This window comes from Lissotriton vulgaris, chromosome 11 (assembly GCF_964263255.1).
Source record: "Lissotriton vulgaris chromosome 11, aLisVul1.2, whole genome shotgun sequence".
Classification (NCBI taxonomy): domain Eukaryota; kingdom Metazoa; phylum Chordata; class Amphibia; order Caudata; family Salamandridae; genus Lissotriton; species Lissotriton vulgaris.
Window position 1 is genome coordinate 39,581,747 of NC_141699.1, and position 22,249 is coordinate 39,603,995.

Consider the following 22,249-nt stretch of genomic DNA (forward strand, 5'->3'; position numbering starts at 1 on the left):
ATAGTGCTTCCTGAGTGTGCACAGGAGGGCGCGAGACACAGACCCTCAGAGTGCCTCTCCATCGCCTCCTCTTCTATCTTACACTGCACTCATACACCCACAATAGTGCTTCCTGAGTGTGCACAGGGGGGCGCGAGACACAGACCCTCAGAGTGCCTTTCCACAGCCTCCTTCACTAACGTTCACTGCACTCATAAACCCACAATAGTGCTTCCTGAGTGTGCACAGGAGGGCGCGAGACACAGACCCTCAGAGTGCCTCTCCACAGCCTCCTTCACTAACGTTCACTGCACTCATAAACCCACAATAGTGCTTCCTGAGTGTGCACAGGAGGGCGCGAGACACAGACCCTCAGAGTGCCTCTCCATCGCCTCATCTTCTATCTTACACTGCACTCATACACCCACAATAGTGCTTCCTGAGTGTGCACAGGAGGGCGTGAGACACAGACCCTCAGAGTGCCTCTCCATTGCCTCCTCTTCTATCTTACACTGCACTCATACACCCACAATAGTACTTCCTGAGTGTGCACAGGAGGGCGTGAGACACAGACCCTCAGAGTGCCTCTCCATTGCCTCCTCTTCTATCTTACACTTGACTCATACAACCACAATAGTGCTTCCTGAGTGTGCACAGGAGGACGTGAGACACAGACAATCAGAGTGCCTCTCCATCGCCTCCTCTTCTATCTTACACTGCACTCATACACCCACATTAGTGCTTCCTGAGTGTGCACAGGAGGGCGCGAGACACAGACCCTCAGAGTGCCTCTCCACAGCCTCCTTCGCTTACGTTCACTGCACTCATAAACCCACAATAGTGCTTCCTGAGTGTGCACAGGAGGGCGCGAGGCACAGACCCTCAGAGTGCCTCTCCATCGCCTCCTCTTCTATCTTACACTGCACTAATGAACCGACAATAGTGCTTCCTGAGTGTGCACAGGAGGGCGCGAGAGACAGACCCTCAGAGTGCCTCCCCACAGCTGTCCCCACTAATACACTCTTCACTCATACACCCACTATAGGGCTTCCTGAGTGTACACAGGAGGGAGCGAGACACGAGGCCTCAGAGTGCCTCTCCACAGCCTCCTCCACGAACGTACCCTGCACTCATACACCCACAATAGTGCTTCCTGAGTGTGCACAGGAGGGCGCGAGACACAGACCCTCAGAGTGCCTCTCCACGGCCTCCTCCACTAACGTACACTGCACTCATGAACCCACAATAGTGCTTCCTAAGTGTGAACAGGAGGGCTTAAGACACGGGGCCTCAGAGTGCCTCTCCACAGCTGCCCCCACTAATACACTCTTCACTCATAAACCCACAATACTGCTTCCTGAGTGTGCACAGGAGGGCGCAAGACACAGACCCACAGAGTGCCTCTTCATCGCCTCCTCTTCTCTCTTACACTGCACTCATACACCCACATTAGTGCTTCCTGAGTGTACAAAGGAGGGTGCGGGACACAGACCCTCAGAGTGCCTCTACATCGCCTCCTCTTCTATCTTACAGTGCACACTTACACCCACAATAGTGCTTCCTGAGTGTACACACGAGGGTGCGAGACACAGACCCTCAGAGTGCCTCTCCACAGCTGCTCCCACTAATTTACTTTTCACTCATAAACCCACAATAGTGCTTCCTGAGTGTGCACAGGAGGGCGCGAGACACAGACCCTCAGAGTGCCTCTCCATCGCCTCCTCTTCTCTCTTACACTGCACTCATACACCCACATTAGTGCTTCCTGAGTGTACACAGGAGGGCGCAAGACACAAACCCTCAGAGTGCCTCTCCATCGCCTCCTCTTCTCTCTTACACTGCACTCATACACCCACATTAGTGCTTCCTGAGTGTACACAGGAGGGCGCGAGACACAAACCCTTAGAGTGCCTCTCCAGAGCCTCCTCTTCTCTCTTACACTGCACTCATACACCCACATTAGTGCTTCCTGAGTGTACACAGGAGGGGGCGAGACACAGACCCTCAGAGTGCCTCTCTATCGCCTCCTCTTCTATCTTAACTGCACTCATACTCCCACAATAGTGCTCCCTGAGTGTGCACAGGAGGGCGCGAGATACGGACCCTCAGAGTGCCTCTCCACAGACTCCTCCACTAACGTACACTGCACTCATGAACCGACAATAGTGCTTCCTGAGTGTGCACAGGAGGGCGCGAGAAACAGACCCTCAGAGTGCCTCTCCACAGCCTCCTGGAGGAGTGTGGCTCACTGATTAGAGCAGCAGACCCTGATGCAGAGGTCTGGCCTGGGACCAGGGTTCAATTCCTGACGGGGCAGGGTCCTGAGCCCAAAAATGTCCACGGACTCGATAATTCTCGCCTCGGTGCCTACTCTAATCATGGGGTCCCATGCTGCAACTCTGGGCAATAGCTTGCTTAATCTCCACTACGTCGGCCCACTCCCTGCGGGATGCCTGGCTTTCACCTTGGGGATGCCCAGTAGGGGTTATCTCACAAGGAAAAGCCAGGACGGGTTCCCAAGGCAAGCGCCTTAATGCCTTCGGGTGATATGTGTGCTATATAAGTCGCAATACATACATACTCCTCCACTAACGTACACTGCACTCATGAACCGACAATAGTGCTTCCTGAGTGTGCACAGGAGGGCGCGAGACACAGACCCTCAGAGTGCCTCTCCATCGCCTCCTCTTCTATCTTACACTGCACTCATACACCCACAATAGTGCTTCCTGAGTGTGCACAGGAGGGCGCGAGACACAGACCCTCAGAGTGCCTCTCCATTGCCTCCTCTTCTATCTTACACTGCACTCACAAACATAAAATGGTGGTTCCTAAGTGTGAACAGGAGGGCGCAAGACACCGACCCTCAGAGTGCCTCTCCATCGCCTCCTCTTCTATCTTACACTGCACTCATACACCCACAATAGTGCCTCCTGAGTGTGCACAGGAGGGCACAAGACACAGACCCTCAGAGTGCCTCTCCACAGCCTCCTCCACTAACGTTCACTGCACTCATAAACCCACAATAGTGCTTCCTGAGTGTGCACCGGAGGGCGCCAGACACAGACCCTCAGAGTGCCTCTCCGTTGCCTCCTCTTCTATCTTACACTGCATTCATAAACCCACAATAGAGCTTCCTGAGTGTGCACAGGAGGGCGAAAGACACAGACCCTCAGAGTGCCTCTCCACAGCCTCCTCCACTAACGTTCACTGCACTCATAAACCCACAATAGTGCTTCCCGAGTGTGCACCGGAGGGCGCCAGACACAGACCCTCAGAGTGCCTCTCCGTTGCCTCCTCTTCTATCTTACACTGCATTCATAAACCCACAATAGTGCTTCCTTAGTGTGAACAGGAGGGCGCAAGACACACACCCTCAGAGTGACTCTCCACAGCTTCCTCCACGAACGTACCCTGCACTCATAAACCCACAATAGTGCTTCCTGTGTGTGCACAGGAGGGCGTGAGACACAGACCCTCAGAGTGCCTCTCCATCGCCTCCTCTTCGATCTTACACTGCACTCATACACCCACAATAGTTCTTCCTGAGTGTGCACAGGAGGGCGCGAGACACAGACCCTCAGAGTGCCTCTCCACAGCTGCCCCCACTAATACACTCTTCAATCATAAACCCACAATACTGCTTCCTAAGTCTGTGCAGGAGGGCGCGAGACACAGAGCCTCTCAGATTGCCTCTCCATCCCCTCATCTTCTATCTTTCACTGCACTCACAAACACAAAATTGTGGTTCCTAAGTGTGAACAGGAGGACGCAAGACACAGACCCTCAGAGTGCCTCTCCACAGCCTCCTCCACTAACGTACACTGTCATGTTGTTATGTTATGTTAATTTTAATTTCTTTAGCGCACGGCTACTCCATTGGAGTGTCCCGGTGCTTTTATTGGCAGCTCATAAGAAGAAAAACATAACACAGAGAAAATAAAAACATCCATTAACAGCAAAGGAGACATACTAGAGGGTAAAAAGCCAGGTTTTAAGGCCCTTCCTGAAAGACAGCAGATTAGAGGTACAGCGTAAGGCCAATGGCAGAGTATTCCAGAGCTGTGGTGCCCTCAGTCTAAAGGAGCGCCCCCCGATGCGGGCCCTCTTTAACTCGGGGGACCACCGCAAGAAACAGGGATTCAGATTGCATAGATCAGGCCAGGTGGTAAAAGACAAGCCTACGTTGAAGATATTTTGCTCCCGAACCAAAGAGCGCCTCATGAGCCAGAGTCAAAGCCTTAAAAACTATCCGCTTCCGGATAGGCAGCCAATGAAGCGACTGCAAAAGCCCGGACACTCTGGCTCGCCGATGAAGGCCAAAAATGGCACGTGCAGCGGAATTCTGCACCACCTGCAGCCGCTGTACAAGATATTCCGGAAGACCCAGATAAAGGACGTTGGAATAGTCCAATTTGGAGCCAATTAAGGCTTGCACCATAATCTTCCTGTGCTCTTCTGTGAGCATAGGAAGAAACTTCCGGAGCATCTTCAGAATGCCGAAACATGTGCCTGTAAGACCGAGGATTTGAGATCTCAACGTCAGACCATTATCGATCTTAATTCCCAGATTTTTTGCCAGCTGGGACGCATGTGCTGGGGGGAACATATTAGTCGGCCACCATGTCTGCCAGTCAGGGTCTGAGGTACAGCCAAAAAACAGTACCTCCGACTTGTCTGAGTTACATTTGAGGCTGTTCAGCTGGAACCAATTAAAAACAGCCCCAAGACACCCCCGAATACTCTCTCCGTCGAAATCCTCTCCTTTCCTGCTCGTAAAGAGGAGCTGGGTATCGTCGGCATAGGAGACGATCTGGGCCCCAAAAGACTCCACCAGTGCCGCCAAGGGGGTCATAAAGATGTTAAAAAGAGTCGGGCTCAGCACAGAACCCTGCGGGACTCCGACTCCCAATGGCGGCACCCCAGCAGAGCTAGGAGAGGCCCAGACCGTTTGTCGACGGCCAGCTAAGAAAGATGTAAACCAGCTGAACACCGTCCCCCTCAGACCGATGTCATAAAGTCTGGCGAGGAGCCCCTCGTGGGGGACGGTGTCGAAGGCCGCCGACAGATCAAGCATGACAAGCATGGCTTTGCCTCCTGAATCCAGAGCCTCCTTAATGGCCTCAGACACCTCCAAAAGCGCCGTCTCGGTGCTTAGATTGGGGCGGAAGCCAGATTGAGTGGAGTGCAACAGGTCATTGGTTTCTAGAAACACTGCACTCATAAACCCACAATAGTGCACAATAGTGCTTCCTGAGAGTGCACAGGAGGACGCGAGACACAGACGCTCAGAGTGCCTCTCCATCGCCTCCTTTTCTATCTTACACTGCACTCATACACCCACAATAGTGCTTCCTGATTGTGCACAGAAGGGCGCGAGACACAGACCCTCAGAGTGACTCTCGACAGCTGCCCCCACTAATACACTCTTCACTCATAAACCCACAATAGAGCTTCCTGAGTGTGCACAGGAGGGCACGAGACACAGACCCTCAGAGTGCCTCTCCATCGCCTCCTCTTCTATCTTACACTGCACTCATACCCCACAATAGTGCTTCCTGAGTGTGCACAGGAGGGTGCGAGAGACAGACCCTCAGAGTGCCTCCCCACAGCTGCCCCCACTAATACACTCTTCACTCATACACCCACTATAGGGCTTCCTGAGTGTACACAGGAGGGCGCGAGACACAGACCCTCAGAGTGCCTCTCCACAGCCTCCTTCACTAACGTTCACTGCACTCATAAACCCACAATAGTGCTTCCTGAGTGTGCACAGGAGGGCGTGAGACACAGACCCTCAGAGTGCCTCTCCATTGCCTCATCTTCTATCTTACACTGCACTCATACACCCACAATAGTGCTTCCTGAGTGTGCACAGGAGGGCGCAAGACACAGACCCTCAGAGTGCCTCTCCATCGCCTCCTCTTCTATCTTACACTGCACTCATACACCCACAATAGTGCTTCCTGAGTGTGCACAGGAGGGCGCGAAACACAGACCCTCAGAGTGCCTTTCCACAGCCTCCTTCACTAACGTTCACTGCACTCATAAACCCACAATAGTGCTTCCTGAGTGTGCACAGGAGGGTGCGAGACACAAGGCCTCAGAGTGCCTCTCCACAGCCTCCTCCACGAACGTACCCTGCACTCATACACCCACAATAGTGCTTCCTGAGTGTGCACAGGAGGGCGCGAGACACAGACCCTCAGAGTGCCTCTCCACGGCCTCCTCCACTAACGTACACTGCACTCATGAACCCACAATAGTGCTTCCTAAGTGTGAACAGGAGGGCGCAAGACACGGGGCCTCAGAGTGCCTCTCCACAGCTGCCCCCACTAATACACTCTTTACTCATAAACCCACAATACTGCTTCCTGAGTGTGCACAGGAGGGCGCAAGACACAGACCCACAGAGTGCCTCTTCATCGCCTCCTCTTCTCTCTTACACTGCACTCATACACCCACATTAGTGCTTCCTGAGTGTACAAAGGAGGGTGCGAGACACAGACCCTCAGAGTGCCTCTCCATCGCCTCCTCTTCTATCTTACAGTGCACTCTTACACCCACAATAGTGCTTCCTGAGTGTACACAGGAGGGCACGAGACACAGACCCTCAGAGTGCCTCTCCACAGCTGCTCCCACTAATACACTTTTCACTCATAAACCCACAATAGTGCTTCCTGAGTGTGCACAGGAGGGCGCGAGACACAGACCCTCGGAGTGCCTCCCCATCGCCTCCTCTTCTCTCTTACACTGCACTCATACACCCACATTAGTGCTTCCTGAGTGTACACAGGAGGGCGCGAGACACAAACCCTCAGAGTGCCTCTCCATCGCCTCCTCTTCTCTCTTACACTGCACTCATACACCCACATTAGTGCTTCCTGAGTGTACACGGGAGGGCGCGAGACACAAACCCTCAGAGTACCTCTCCATCGCCTCCTCTTCTCTCTTACACTGCACTCATACACCCACATTAGTGCTTCCTGAGTGTACACAGGAGGGCGCGAGACACAGACCCTCAGAGTGCCTCTCTATCGCCTCCTCTTCTATCTTAACTGCACTCATACTCCCACAATAGTGCTCCCTGAGTGTGCACAGGAGGGCGCGAGATACGGACCCTCAGAGTGCCTCTCCACAGACTCCTCCACTAACGTACACGGCACTCATGAACCGACAATAGTGCTTCCTGAGTGTGCACAGGAGGGCGCGAGAAACAGACCCTCAGAGTGCCTCTCCACAGCCTCCTGGAGGAGTGTGGCTCACTGATTAGAGCGGCAGACCCTGATGCAGAGGTCTGGCCCGGACCAGGGTTCAATTCCCGACGCGGCAGGGTCCTGAGCCCAAAAATGTCCACGGACTCGATAATTCTCGCCTCGGTGCCTACTCTAATCATGGGGTCCCATGCTGCAACTCTGGGCAATAGCTTGCTTAAACTCCACTACGTCGGCCCACTCCCTGCAGGATGCCTGGCTTTCACCTTGGGGATGCCCAGTAGGGGTTATCTCACAAGGAAAAGCCAGGACGGGTTCCCAAGGCAAGCGCCTTGATGCCTTCGGGTGATATGTGTGCTATATAAGTCGCAATACATACATACTCCTCCACTAACGTACACTGCACTCATGAACCGACAATAGTGCTTCCTGAGTGTGCACAGGAGGGCGCGAGACACAGACCCTCAGAGTGCCTCTCATCGCCTCCTCTTCTATCTTACACTGCACTAATGAACCGACAATAGTGCTTCCTGAGTGTGCACAGGAGGGCGCGAGAGACAGACCCTCAGAGTGCCTCTCTATTGCCTCCTCTTCTATCTTACACTGCACTCATACACCCACAATAGTGCTTCCTGAGTGTGCACAGGAGGGCGCGAGACACAGACCCTCAGAGTGCCTCTCCACAGCCTCCTCCACTAACGTTCACTGCACTCATAAACCCACAATAGTGCTTCCTGAGTGTGCACCGGAGGGCGCCAGACACAGACCCTCAGAGTGCCTCTCCGTTGCCTCCTCTTCTATCTTACACTGCATTCATAAACCCACAATAGTGCTTCCTTAGTGTGAACAGGAGGGTGCAAGACACACACCCTCAGAGTGACTCTCCACAGCTTCCTCCACGAACGTACCCTGCACTCATAAACCCACAATAGTGCTTCCTGTGTGTGCACAGGAGGGCGTGAGACACAGACCCTCAGAGTGCCTCTCCATCGCCTCCTCTTCTATCTTACACTGCACTCATACACCCACAAAAGTGCTTCCTGAGTGTGCACAGGAGGGCGCGAGACACAGACCCTCAGAGTGCCTCTCCACAGCTGCCCCCACTAATACACTCTTCACTCATAAACCCACAATACTGCTTCCTAAGTGTGTGCAGGAGGGCGCGAGACACAGAGCCTCTCAGATTGCCTCTCCATCCCCTCATCTTCTATCTTTCACTGCACTCACAAACACAAAATTGTGGTCCCTAAGTGTGAACAGGAGGACGCAACACACAGCCCCTCAGAGTGCCTCTCCACAGCCTCCTCCACTAACGTACACTGTCATGTTGTTATGTTATGTTAATTTTAATTTCTTTAGCGCACGGCTACTCCATTGGAGTGTCCCGGTGCTTTTATTGGCAGCTCATAAGAAGAAAAACATAACACAGAGAAAATAAAAACATCCATTAACAGCAAAGGAGACATACTAGAGGGTAAAAAGCCAGGTTTTAAGGCCCTTCCTGAAAGACAGCAGATTAGAGGTACAGCGTAAGGCCAATGGCAGAGTATTCCAGAGCTGTGGTGCCCTCAGTCTAAAGGAGCGCCCCCCGATGCGGGCCCTCTTTACTCGGGGGACCACCGCAAGAAACAGGGATTCAGATCGCATAGATCAGGCCGGGTGGTAAAAGACAAGCCTACGTTGAAGATATTTTGCTCCCGAACCAAAGAGCGCCTCATGAGCCAGAGTCAAAGCCTTAAAAACTATCCGCTTCCGGATAGGCAGCCAATGAAGCGACTGCAAAAGGCCGGACACTCTGGCTCGCCGATGAAGGCCAAAAATGGCACGTGCAGCGGAATTCTGCACCACCTGCAGCCGCTGTACAAGATATTCCGGAAGACCCAGATAAAGGACGTTGGAATAGTCCAATTTGGAGCCAATTAAGGCTTGCACCATAATCTTCCTGTGCTCTTCTGTGAGCATAGGAAGAAACTTCCGGAGCATCTTGAGAATGCCGAAACATGTGCCTGTAAGACCGAGGATTTGAGATCTCAACGTCAGACCATTATCGATCTTAATTCCCAGATTTTTTGCCAGCTGGGACACATGTGCTGGGGGGAACATATTAGTCGGCCACCATGTCTGCCAGTCAGGGTCTGAGGTACAGCCAAAAAACAGTACCTCTGACTTGTCTGAGTTACATTTGAGGCTGTTCAGCTGGAACCAATTAAAAACAGCCCCAAGACACCCCCGAATACTCTCTCCATCGAAATCCTCTCCTTTCCCGCTCATAAAGAGGAGCTGGGTATCGTCGGCATAGGAGATGATCTGGGCCCCAAAAGACTCCTCCAGTGCCGCCAAGGGGGTCATAAAGATGTTAAAAAGAGTCGGGCTCAGCACAGAACCCTGCGGGACTCCGACTCCCAATGGTGGCACCTCAGCAGAGCTAGGAGAGGCCCAGACCGTTTGTTGACGGCCAGCTAAGAATGATGTTATGTTATGCTATGTTATGTTAATTGGGCTCTTCTATAGCGCAACGGCTACTCCAGTCGGAGTGTCCCGGCGCTTTGGCGAAGAAGTCCTTTAATGGAAAGAAAACATAACTGCAAAAAAAAGGAACAGCGAAATTAACTAGTAAAAAGCCAAGTTTTTAATGCCTTTCTAAAAGACAATAGACTGGGGGCCTGCCTAAGAACAATAGGAAGTTAATTCCATGATGTAAACCAGCTGAACACCGTCCCCCTCAGACCGATGTCATAAAGTCTGGAGAGGAGCCCTTCGTGGGGGACGATGTCGAAGGCCGCCGACAGATCAAGCATGACAAGCATGGCTTTGCCTCCTGAATCCAGAGCCTCCTTAATGGCCTCAGACACCTCCAAAAGCGCCGTCTCGGTGCTTAGATTGGGGAGGAAGCCAGATTGAGTGGAGTGCAACAGGTCATTGGTTTCTAGAAACACTGCACTCATAAACCCACAATAGTGCACAATAGTGCTTCCTGAGAGTGCACAGGAGAGCGCGAGACACAGACCCTCAGAGTGCCTCTCCATCGCCTCCTCTTCTATCTTACACTGCACTCATACACCCACAATAGTGCTTCCTGATTGTGCACAGAAGGGTGCGAGAGACAGACCCTCAGAGTGCCTCCCCACAGCTGCCCCCACTAATACACTCTTCACTCATACACCCACTATAGGGCTTCCTGGGTGTACACAGGAGGGCACAACACACAGACCCTCAGAGTGCCTCTCCATTGCCTCCTCTTCTATCTTACACTGCACTCATACACCCTCTATAGTGCTTCCTGAGTGTGCACAGGAGGGCGCGAGACACAGACCCTCAGAGTGCCTCTCCATCGCCTCCTCTTCTATCTTACACTGCACTCATACACCCACAATAGTGCTTCCTGAGTGTGCACAGGAGGGCGCAAGACACAGACCCTCAGAGTGCCTCTCCACAGCCTCCTCCACTAATGTTCACTGCACTCATAAACCCACAATAGTGCTTCCTGAGTGTGCACAGGAGGGCGCGAGACACAGACCCTCAGTGTGCCTCTCCGTTGCCTCCTCTTCTATCTTACACTGCACTCATAAACCCACAATAGTGCTTCCTAAGTGTGAACAGGAGGGCGCAAGACACAGGGCCTTAGAGTGCCTCTCCACAGCTGCCCCCACTAATACACTCTTCACTCATAAACCCACAATACTGCTTCCTGAGTGTGCATAGGAGGGCGCAAGACACAGACCCTCAGAGTGCCTTTTCACAGCCTCCTCCACTAACGTACCCTGCACTCATAAACCCACAATAGTGCTTCCTGAGAGTGCACAGGAGGGCGCGAGACACAGACCCTCAGAGTGCCTCTCCATCCCCTCCTCCACTAACGTACACTGCACTCATACACCCACAATAGTGCTTCCTGAGTGTGCACAGGAGGGCGCGAGACACAGACCCTCAGAGTGCCTCTCCATCCCCTCCTCCACTAACGTACACTGCACTCATACACCCACAATAGTGCTTCCTGAGTGTGCACAGGAGGGCACGAGACACAGACCCTCAGAGTGCCTCTCCATCGCCTCATCTTCTATCTTACACTGCACTCATACATCCACAATAGTGCTTCCTAAGTGTACACAGGAGGGCGCGAGACACAGACCCTCAGAGTGCCTCTCCATCGCCTCCTCTTCTATTTTACACTGCATTCATAAACCCACAATAGTGCTTCCTGAGTGTGTGTACAGGAGGGTGCGAGACACAGACCCTCAGAGTGCCTCTCCACAGCTGCCCCCACTAATACACTCTTCACTCATAAACCCACAATAGTTCTTCCTGAGTGTGCACAGGAGGGCACGAGACACCGGCCCTCAGAGTGCCTCTTCATCGACTCCTCTTCTATCTTACACTGCACTCATACTCCCACAATAGTGCTTCCTGTGTGTGCACAGGAGGGCGCGAGACACAGACCCTCAGAGTGCCTCTCCATCGCCTCCTCTTCTATTTTACACTGCACTCATACACCTACTATAATGCTTCCTGAGTGTGTGTACAGGAGGGTGCGTGACACAAACCCTCAGAGTGCCTCTCCACAGCTGCCCCCACTAATACACTCTTCACTCATAAACCCACAATAGTGCTTCCTGAGTGTGTACAGGAGGGCGCGAGACACAGACCCTCGGATTGCCTCTCCATCCCCTCCTCTTCTATCTTACACTGCACTCACAAACACAAAATTGTGGTTCCTAAGTGTGAACAGGAGGGAGCAAGACACAGACCCTCAGAGTGCCTCTCCACAGCCTCCTCCACTAACGTACACTGCACTCATAAACCCACAATAGTGCTTCCTGAGAGTGCACAGGAGGGCGCGAGACACAGACCCTCAGAGTGCCTCTCCATCGCCTCCTCTTCTATCTTACACTGCACTAATGAACCGACAATAGTGCTTCCTGAGTGTGCACAGGAGGGCGCGAGAGACAGACCCTCAGAGTGCCTCTCCACAGCTGCTCCCACTAATACACTCTTCACTCATAAACCCATAATAGTGCTTCCTGAGTGTGCACAGGAGGGTGCGAGACACAGACCCTCAGAGTCCCTCTCCATCGCCTCCTCTTCTATCTTACACTGCACTCATACACCCACAATAGTGCTTCCTGAGTGTGCACAGGAGGGTGCGAGAGACAGACCCTCAGAGTGCCTCCCCACAGCTGCCCCCACTAATACACTCTTCACTCATACACCCACTATAGGGCTTCCTGAGTGTGCACAGGAGGCACGAGACACAGACCCTCAGAGTGCCTCTCCATGGCCTCCTCCACTTATGTACACTGCACTCACAAACTCACCTGTCCTCAGCCCATACTGCTTTTCTTCTCACCTTTCCTCTCCCTTACTGCCCTTCCTCTTGTTGCCATCTCACCTTTCCCTTTTCCTGACCTGCTCTTCTTTTAGTCACCATCCCACCATTCCTCTCCCTTACTTCTCTTCATATATCACCATCTCACCTTCCCTCTCTGTGAAAAGCTGGCATGGTATATGATGCCACTAATGTGGGGACCTTGCGGCAGTCCAGACAACCCTTAGAGTGATTTAAGAGGTCGCAGACAACCTTAGAAAGCTCTCTAAGCGGTAGCCGTGGAGAGCAGCCTTCAGGCTTAGTCTTGAAGGAGTGTAAAGCAGCTTCTTTTACCAGAATGCTTTCTTATGGTATAGATTAAATGAAAAAGAACCACAAGAAGTATTTATAAAAATATGTATTCATTATATACAAGTTCAAGTTCAAGAATTTGTATTGTGCACTACCCACCCAGAGGGTCTCAAGGCGCTTGAGTGAGGGAGGGTGCATTACTTATCGAAAAGCCAGGTTTTTAGCTGCTTTCTGAAGGAGAGGTGGTTCTGTGTAAGGCGGAGGTGAGTGGGGAGAGAATTCCAGGTTTTGGCCGCTAAGTAGGAGAAGGATCTTTCTCCCATGGTGGATCTGTGGATGCGCGGAATTGCGGCGAGGGCTTGATTGGATGATCGTAGTTGGCGGGTGGGTGTGTAGAAGGACAGTCTTGTTTTGAGGCATTCGGGTCCTAGGTCGTAGAGGGCCTTGTGTGCGTGGGTGAGGAGACGGAACGTTATTCTCTTGTTGACGGGGAGCCAGTGGAGGTCTTTCAGGTGACCGGAAATGTGAGCTTGACGGGGGATGTCCAGTATGAGTCTGGCTGAGGCGTTTTGGATGCGTTGGAGTTTTTTCTGTAGCCGGACCTGTGAGGGGACGAGGGAATTGTTGGATTCAAGGAAGGCGGCGAGCTGACTATTGACGGCTTTCTCAATGACTTTGGCGGGTTATGGGAGGAGTGAGATGGGGCGGTAGTTCTTAAGTTCAGAGGGGTCTGCTGTGGGTTTCTTCAGAAGGGCGCTGAGTTCGGCATGTTTCCAGCTTTCCGGGAAGATAGCGGAGTTGAAAAACAGTTGATGACATCGCGGAGATGGGGTGCGATGATGGATTCTGCTTTGTTGAAAATGTGGTGGGGACATGGGTCGGTTGGTGAACCTGAGTGGATGGAGTTCATCAGGCGGATGGTGTCTTCAGTGGTGATGGGGTTCCAGGCACAAGGGTTGCTGTTTTGGTTCGGAGGTGGGTGGAGTGGACTGGTCTTCGGATTGGTTTTCAAAGCTGTTATGTATGTCAGCGATTTTGTTGTGGAAGAAAGAGGATAAAGAGTCGCAGAGGTCTTGGGAGGGAGTGATGTCGTTGGTGCCGGCGGTGGGGTTGGTAAATTCTTTGACGATGTTGAATACTTCCTTGCTGTTGTGGGCGTTGTTGTTGAGTCGATCCTTGAATGCTGATTTCTTGGTGGATCGGATCAATTGGTGGTGTTTGCCGGTGGCGTCCTTGAAGGTGGTCAGGTTGTCAGGGGTTGGGTTTTTTCTCCAGGTTTTCTCGAGAGTACGACATAACATCTTGGATTTCTTAAGGTCATCGTTGAACCAGGGGGCCTTTTTGTTACCTTGTTTGATCTGGTGGTTTTTCAAGGGTGCTAATTTGTCAGCGCTGTGGGTGATCCATTGTGTGAGTTTGGTGGCAGCATGGTTTGGGTCCATTGATATGGCAGGAGGGTTTTGGTTAAGCGATGTGAAGAGTTGGTCGGTGGTGATTTTGTTCCAGTTTCTTCGAGGAATAGGTTGTGGGGGGTTGTGGGTCGTGGTCTTTTTATAGCTGAAGTGAACGCAGCTGTGGTCCGTCCAATAGAGAGCTGTGGTGTGATCGAAGGAGATGTGTTTGCTGGAGGTGAAGATAGGGTCGAGCGTGTGTCCGGCAAGGTGGGTGGGGGTGTCAACAAGTTGTTTGAGTCCGAGATTGGCCAGGTTGTCCAGAAGGGTGGTGGTGTTGCTGTCGTTTTTCTTTTCCAGGTGGAAATTGAGGTTTCCCAGTAGAGTGTAGTTCTCGGAGGTGAGGGCGTGTGGGCTGATGAAGTCAGTGATGTCTTCATTAAATTGTGTGCGGGTTCCTGCTGGTCTGTAGATGAGGGTGCCTCTAAGTGTGGTCCTGGGGTCGGTGTGGATCTGGAAGTGAAGGTGTTCGGCAGTCGCGAGGTTATCGTCGGAGCTGGTCGTGATTCGGATGGTGTTCTTATGGACGATGGCGATGCCTCCTCCTGTTTGGTTGGTGAGGTCTTTTCGGATGATCTTGTAAGCGTCCGGGATGGCTGTGGCGATGTCGGGGGCTGATGAGGCGTTCATCCAGGTTTTTGTAAGGAATGCGGCGTCCGGCGATGCAGTGTCCAGTAGGTCCCAGAGTTCAGTGGCGTGTCTGTGGACCGAGCGGGTGTTCAGCAGGATGCACTTCAGGTGGTTAGAGTGGGAGCTGTGTTTGGAGTTCGTGGATTTGGTGTGGGTCCTGACGCAGGCGAATTTGCAGGAGTGGCAGGCGAAGGGTCCATGGGTGTGTCCTGGGGCAGCTTCGCAGCATTGTGATGTGCGTCCGGGGTTAAGGGCAAAGAGGGTAGCGGCGTCAGACGTAATGCGGGTGGAGTGGGTTTTGCGAGGACCAGGGGGTCTGGCACTGGGCGCGGTCCAGGCGCGGACGGGCGTAGACGAGCTTACCTTTGGTGCACCTTTGGCACGCATGGGGCGCGACCGCTGCGCGCAAAAGCATCTGTCATAAGTGGCTAGTGGAGGGGGGAGGGGCGAGGGAGGATCACCTGGGAGGCGGGAGTGGGGCGGAGAGCCGGGCTGGGAGGCACAACAACAAAAACAAAATGGCAGCAAGCCAAAAGGCTACCAGGACGAGATTGGGGCACAGGCAAAGCGAATGGCAGTGGAATGGCCAGCGAAATCGGCACAATCAGGCACAAATCGGAGCAAGCAAGCAAATGCAGCAGTGTACAGTAATAAATAAACAATGTGCAGTACAGCGATACCACAGTGTACAGTAACAAATAAACAATGCGCAGTACAGCTATACCACAAAATGCAATTAAGCAATAGCAGCGCGAGGACAATGCTTCCAGGTCAAAGATCAACTCCAATTCAATCGAGTTGAGCAACAACAGCGCGAGCAGCGCTACGATACCAGTTCAGGTACTGGGCTGGGTGCAGCGTGTACTGGGCTGGGAGCAGCGTGGGGAGCGACCGCCTTCGAGGAGCTCAGGACGGTCACTATCTAGTATGTTATAGTTTCTCCTACACGGAGATAGACACAAAGTACACTATACTTTAGCAAATAAATCACAGTAACTAGAACTAATACACAGAGGGCCCAGGGGACCAAACCATATACTAAGAAAGTGATATAAGAACCATAAATTGAGTCAGGGCGATGTTGAGAGGAAGTAGAATTGCTGAGACCCACAGAACCACACAAGGTAAGTAGGTAGGGATCCCACAGAGAGCGTGTGCAGTGTGTCAACACAACTGCATGCTCTGTACAAGTCTATGTGCAAGTCGTAGTTAAATTTGTAAAGATTAGGGCCCCTTCCCAGTGGACCCTGAAGAAACCCCATTGAAAGAGAAGGTTGGACAGGCACCCCACCCGTGGATACCGTGGTACCCAAGTTAGCTATCCCAGGAAAGCCGGCTGCATAGGTGTAAAGTGGCGTCGGAATCTGCAGTTTAATCCAAAGGAGGACTTCAGAAAAGTGCCACTGCTGGAAGAGGAGAAGATATCCAGAGGAATCCACATGTGGATTCTTGAGGAGGAGTACCCAGAAGGGATAGTGTCTATGTCACTCAGGTGTGACCTGGAGACTTGGAAGACGGATGCCTCCGATGTCTGGTGCTTCAGGTAAGATGATGGTGACCTTGAACCTACAGCTGCGTGGACCTGGCGATGCTGAGGATGACCAGGACCCAGATACAAACTGTCCCATAAAGGATGTCAAGTGCTGAGGGGTCGGTGTCTGGTGGGAACCCCAACAAGCCTCGGCAAAGTCTATGTGCAAGTCATGGTTATATTTTTAAAGATTAGCGCCCCTTCCCAGTGGACCCTGAAGAAACCCCATTGAAAGAGAAGGTTGGACAGCCACCCCACCTGTGGATACCATGGTACCCAAGTTACCCATCCCAGGAAAGCCGGGTGCATAGGTGTAAAGTGGCGTCGGAATCCGCAGTTTAATCCAAAGGAGGACTTCAGAAAAGTGCCACTGCTGGAAGAGGAGAAGATATCCAGATGAATCCAAATGTGGATTCTCGAGGAGGAGTACCTGAAAGCAGAGGGGACAGTGTCTATGTCACTCAGGGGTGACCTGGAGACTTGGAAGACGGATGCCCTCCGATGTCGGGTGCTTCAGGTAAGATGATGGTGACCTTGAACCTACAGCAACGAGGACCAGGCGATGCTGAGGATGACCAGGACCCAGATACGAACTGTCCCATAAAGCATGTCAAGTGCTGAGGGGTCGGCGTCTGGTGGGAACACCAACAAGCCTTGGCAAAGGCAACCGCTGCATGAAGTCAAGAAGGTACACATTTGGGACCAGCAAGGTCGAGGAGACTCACCACAAGCCTGGTAGTCAGGGCAGGCCAGGAGCAATCAGGAGAGCCCAAGGAAAATAAAAGGTGACCCTCAAATGGACCCACAGGTCAAAGGCACAGTAGTCGCAAGAGGACCTCAAGCAGATCACCAAAAGAGGCAAGCCACAATGCACACAATTTGGCGTGGCCAAAGATGATTGTCACTGGAGGTGCAAGACGTTGGGGCTACTTGAAACCTGAAAATCTTCTTGCAAAGATGTCAACAAGCCTTTGCAATTGCAAAGGGGATGGGGTACCCAGGGGTTCGGTTATTGCAACCCGCCACAAGGACTACTGGACTCAAACTTGATAAGAGAGTAGAGCAGGCCTCAGGAGCTGAGGAAAACCACCACTTGTGTTGCAGAGCTCACGGAGTCCGGAGTAGCTCCGGATCTGCAGATCGGTCGACTTAAATGCAAATGCAGGGGAGCGACTCCTTCAATCCAAGGGAGATTACTTTGGTTGTCCTTGATTCTTCACAGGCCTTGGAAGGTTCCTGTATGTTGCACAGGTGCAGACGATGCAGCAAACTGTAAGGGAGATGAAGTCATGCCCAAATGAAGTCCAGCGAAGTCCAAAGTGCCCAGACGGTAGAAGTGCAGTGGTTTCAGTTCTGAATCTTGTCCCATGATGAATCAAGGGACCTACACCCAGGTATTCCCTTATGTACCCTAAAGAGAGGGTTGGGATGACTCAGGAGACCCTCCCTGAGGAGGGTCCGGACAGTGGGGAGGTTACTCCCATGTCCGTTGTCCAGTTTTGTGCCAGAGCAGAAGCCAACAGCTCCCAGGACTGCTTTGAACTGGACTATGCACAGGGACACCAAATGTGTCCCTCATACAGACTTTCAGGTGCTGGCAAGTGCACCCACCCGGCCCCAATACACTAAATCCTGTTTGGGAGGTGGTCACACCTCCCTGTGACAGGATGACTATTGTTCTGCCTTCCCCTGCTCTAGCTTTGCTCACCATCATGAATGAATCATAATTTATAACGCGCAAACTTTGTCCAACGGGCGTCAAGGCGCCTAACCAAACATAGTCCAGAGTCAGAGAGCATGCTACTGATAGGCCTCGATGAAGAGCCGTGTTTTTAATGCCTTCTTAAAAAGGGCCATAGAAGGTTGTGCTTTTAACTCGGTGGGAAGGACATTCCACAATCTGGGGGCCATGGAAGAGAAGGCCCTACCACCCCATCTGACTCTATTTGTTCGAGGGACAAATAGGAGATTTTTATTGGGAGCCAATGGCTTCTGAGCCTCCACCTGATAGAGCACTGAAGACCAGGCAAAGAATTTTAAAAGTGATCCTGAGATGGATCGGAAGCCAATGCAGACTCTTCCTGGCTAGAGTAGCAGAGGAGCTGTTAGGGACGCCCAGGACAAATTTAGCAGCCGCGTTCTGAACGGTCTGAAGGCGTGAAGTAAGGCTCTTATTAGCTTCTGCATACAGTGCATTACAATAATCCAGCCGTGAAGCCACAAGAGCCACCACGGTCTGCTTACGGGCTTGGGGGGGAGAGATAATGGGCTATTTTCCTAAGAGTCTTAATGACTCCCCAGCAAGTGGACACAGTTCGATTAACTTGCTGCATCATAGCCAGTGACGTATCAATGATCACACCCAGATTCCAGGCTGATTTTACAGGCTGTCTGAATAGAATCATCCTTAAGTTCGACAAGAACATCCAAGAATGGTAGTGCTGTATTGCTTGCATTGTATGTGAATTGGATCCTTGGGTCCACAAGATTCAGACTGTTGATGTTACTTAATAGTTCAGCTTTTGGACGTTTCCATATGATGAAAATATCATCTAAATAGACAAAACTATACAAAAAGGAAACGGACAAAAACACTGCGCTACTATACAGTAGTTTTCACCCAGCTAACTTGATAAATAATTTGCCAGTATCACAGTTCATGAGGATTAAGCGCATTTCCTCTAACATGGAACAATGTGACAAGAGTCTGAATGACCAAAAACAGAAATATCTTGATAGGGGTTACCCAAGAAAACTGCTTGAAGCACATTTAGAAAAAATCAAAGCAATACCAAGAGCGGAACTCCTTAAAAAGAAGCCTGAAATTTCAAGTACCAGAATGGTTTTCGTGTCCAAGTATTCGACTGCATCAAGGGACATAAAAAGAACAATATCAAAGAGATGGGAGATTTTACTGGCAGAAAAAGACTTTGGAACATTGTTTAATGAACGACCATTATTTGCGTACAAAAGAGCCCAAAATCTTAAGGAACTTCTCAGTAAACCCACTTTATTACAACAAGAACTGGCCCATAAAGGAACTATGAGATGTTGCAACTGCAAAAATTGTAATAATGTGATTCCAGGGAACATGCTGCAGCATCCACGTACTGGAGAAAAAATAATGCTTAGACATTCTACAAACTGTGACTCAGAACACGTAGTGTACTCGATCAAATGCCCGTGTGGGCTATTATATATCGGAAAGACTGATAGGAAGATAAAACGAAGACTTTCTGAACATAAGAGTCGCATACGAAACAAAAACTTAACAACACCACTGGCACAGCATTGGATTGATAAGAACCACAATATAGCTCAGCTCCGTTTTCAAATTATAGAAGTAGTACCTCAGAGACTAGGAATGGACAATGCAAAGATACTACTACAAAGAGAAGTCTACTGGATCCGTAAACTACAGACAATGATTCCTCTTGGATTAAATGATAAGATGGAAATGGCATGCTTTTTGTAAGTCCAAATAAATAGGGATTCTCATACACAGTAAAACGCACACTAAAAAACACACAATGCTCCACAAAGGTATAGCGTTTTAATCGAATGTATTCCAAAATAATGAGATGTGAAGTATTTACACTGCTCTTTGTAACTTGTATTTCTCATGTAAAATAACTCCATAGATTGTAAATAGGCAGGGTTAAAATTACAAAAACTGGGTTACTTAGACCATGGATTCTGGTTGTAAGTCACCACTAACATTCAATAATAAGTGTAAACCCCGTTACCTTTTTTTTAGAAATCAAATACACACAAAATAAGAAAGACAACTGACAGATTATTTTTAGCATCTTGCATGAGCCTAAATAAATAGTTTCGTTTATTCAGCACGCGGTATATACAATACATATGACAAGGAGGGTTTCTCCGATCAGCTGATAAAATCGTTCGTTAACATCATTAGATTTAATAATAGCTCTTATGAGCGGTCTTCGTGTCGTATTTCGATTGTTTACGTGACACACGTTTTAGACACATAAAGTTTCCCGTCACAAAGTCGATTTATAAAGCATTTTGTGTCATTGTTTACGTGACACACGTCTTAGACTCATAAAGTTTCCCGTTACAAAGTCGATCCATAAGGCAGTTCGTCTTAAGTCCGTTGTCTCTGTCTACTCTTGGCAACTGGATAGTTAAAATAGGTGTAGGACTCGCACATTCGCTAGAGTTTGCCGGCCGGTGAGCTAGGTGACGGTTAACTTTCCCGATGGTGAGCATCATAATGTCGAACGGTAAGCTGATTTGCGTAATTTCGAGATAATTCACAGAGCTCTATCAGGGTGGGATAGGTAGCAATAACAGACTTCATTTCTTTGCTATTACAGCATCATGAACGGAAATAGCAGCGAGTTCGAATCCCCTATATTTAGACTCGCAGGTAAAGGACATCGTTTACTTTTTTTATATACCGCTTTATTAACACAATACATGAAACAGTGTATTGATGGACGTTATTTGTTCCATTTAGGTCTCCTTCACGTATGCGAGACCAACACGATATGCAGGTGAGCTCTTAAATACTGATTCCCTAAACGCATATGTACCACTTGTTTTCTGGCTATATGAGTTCCTAAAAAATTCATTTTTCCTTCATCCATAGATGCGATACTGACTAATTGACAGGTAACACATTTTGGTATTTCTTCCAGAAACACACTGTAGGATAGGTATCTTTTAGATGAACTTGATATGACAGACTATACTTTGGTTTTCCAGAAATTTGTAAAAAGGTAAAACAAACCTTACACAGGCTTCGTATTAGTCCACGTTTTTTAGGTAAGCACCTATCAAAGAAAACTCTTGAGGGTTAATTGTCAAACATTTCGAATAACACATGAATAATATTCTCCTTGTTTGTATCTTTTCTTCTCTTTTTTTAGACCCCGACGAAGGGGCGCAAAGCCCCGAAATGCATTGGGTTGTTTTCTTTTGTTAACCTGTGTTTTGAAAAATTGTTGCTTTTGTTGCTAAGGAATGTTATTTGTTATAAATTTTGGCACTGGTCTTGCAAATGACATTCACGATGAATGATATGCGAATGTAATATATTTGCGGTTTTGAGATATTGATTAAAATAAACAGAATGATATAAAGGAAAAATATATTATTTGTTGTTGTGCGTACCAGAGTCCTAGTGATTCACAGCACTAGGCCTTATACATTGTTACTCCAGTAGTGTGCAGGCACTAATCTGGTACAGCACACGTATCGCTAAAAGAATTCAAGTACACAGTATAAACCACGAGTGCAATATACCCTTCTTCATTCATAATGATTTTACAGGCACAGCACATACTCCCAAAGAGGGGGGCCGCCAGTCACTGGACCATATGTTTTGATCAGGACCTCGGTTTTCTCTCCGTTCAGCTTCAGAGAATTTAGAATCATCCATTCAGAGACTGCCTGCATGCAGTTTCTGAAGCTGAGCGCGGAAGTACTCACCGAGTGGGAGAGGGACACCATGATCTGCGTGTCATCGGCGTATGACACCACCTTCATCCTGTGCGATCTTACTAACCTGGCAAGTGGGGCCACATAGATGTTTAAAAGGGTCGGACTCAAGGCCGACCCCTGTGGGACCCCACATTGCACAGGCTTAGCAGGGGAGAGGAACTCTCCTAGCTTGACCCTCTGCTCTCTTTGGCTGAGGAAAGAGGACAGGAGGCTCAGTGCTGGGCCCTCCATCCCTATCTCCTTTAGCCGAGTTGTTAGAGTCAAAGGAGATAGGGTGTCAAAAGCTGCAGTCAGGTCGAGCAAGACCAGCAAAACAGTCTGGCCTCGGTCAACCCTAGATCTGATTTTGTCAACCACT